Consider the following 1,137-nt stretch of genomic DNA (forward strand, 5'->3'; position numbering starts at 1 on the left):
ATATTCCTAGTTTTCTCCTCGGTGCATCACAACTCTGTATTCAGGGTTGTGCCTACCTGATAACCTTAACATCCATGCCATTGTTTCCCTTTTGATATGTGAGTTATCCTTAATAACTCATTCATGCTTACCACTCATATAAGTAAAATATGTCAATTCTAATTTTAAAGTAAAACACACCCACTTGTCTCTATCTTCATGTCTTCCTTCACTTTAGCCCAATTCATAGGCTTCTAAACCAGCCATCTAAAATCCCTTTGCCTTTATTTTTTCTCCTTATATTTGTTCTCCACACAGCAGCTAGGTTGATTTTTTTTTAAACATACAAAGTTAAGCAGTTAACAGACTGGGGCCATACTCCACGATGGCTGGCTGAAGAAATTCACCATTCTGTAGGAACTAGGATTTGTATGGTTGCCTGAAAATCCATGAATATTGACTGCCGTGGAGCAATCCCCCTTCCCACTCCAAATCCTGGTTTCTGCACCATGCCTCCACTGGGAGGGCCTCTCATTCTACCACCCGGCCCACCTCGAGGGTCTCCAGGACACTGAAGACAATTATCTCATGGGAAAAATGTGGAATGCTTCATGAATTTGCATGTCATCCTTGCACAGGGGCCATGCTAATCTCTATATTATTCCAATTTTAGTATATATGCTGCTGAAGCAAGCACCAAACTAATTTTTTACGTGAGTAATATCTACATATAAACTACAACATACATGCACATAAACACTAAAACAGTACAAACATAGAGTGAAAAGTTAAAATTCTTCCCACAACTGTTGATTGTATTAGATTGGTGCAAAAGTCATTGTGGTTTTCGCCAAGTTACTTTCAAAAACCACAATTACTTTTGCACCAACCTAATAGTTGACACAATAGTATGTGAAAATTGTTGTGTTTTGGTCCTGGATCCTTATAGAATTCTTGTAACTTTGCTTTACCGCAACTGAGTACATTGACTCTTGGAATAAAAATTATATTTTCTGTAAAATATATCTTTAGGTTGTTTATTAACTATATATAACTTTTCCTTTTGATTTATTGTATTGGCTAGATCCTGAAGATGATGCTGGGTAGACACTGTGAAAGAGGGCATCCTTCTGTTTTTCCCAATTTAATAAGAATGCT

At 37.2% G+C, this 1,137-nt stretch overlaps 1 non-coding gene across 1 annotated transcript; it reads right to left on the minus strand.

The window, feature by feature from the left end:
• Window positions 1-572: 572 nt before the first annotated feature.
• Window positions 573-676, minus strand: LOC115933698 (U6 spliceosomal RNA). Its single transcript, XR_004069552.1, has one exon. It is a non-coding gene; the product is annotated as a U6 spliceosomal RNA (small nuclear RNA).
• Window positions 677-1,137: the final 461 nt, after the last annotated feature.

The sequence above is a fragment of the Gorilla gorilla genome, chromosome 12 (assembly GCF_029281585.2).
Source record: "Gorilla gorilla gorilla isolate KB3781 chromosome 12, NHGRI_mGorGor1-v2.1_pri, whole genome shotgun sequence".
Taxonomy (NCBI): domain Eukaryota; kingdom Metazoa; phylum Chordata; class Mammalia; order Primates; family Hominidae; genus Gorilla; species Gorilla gorilla.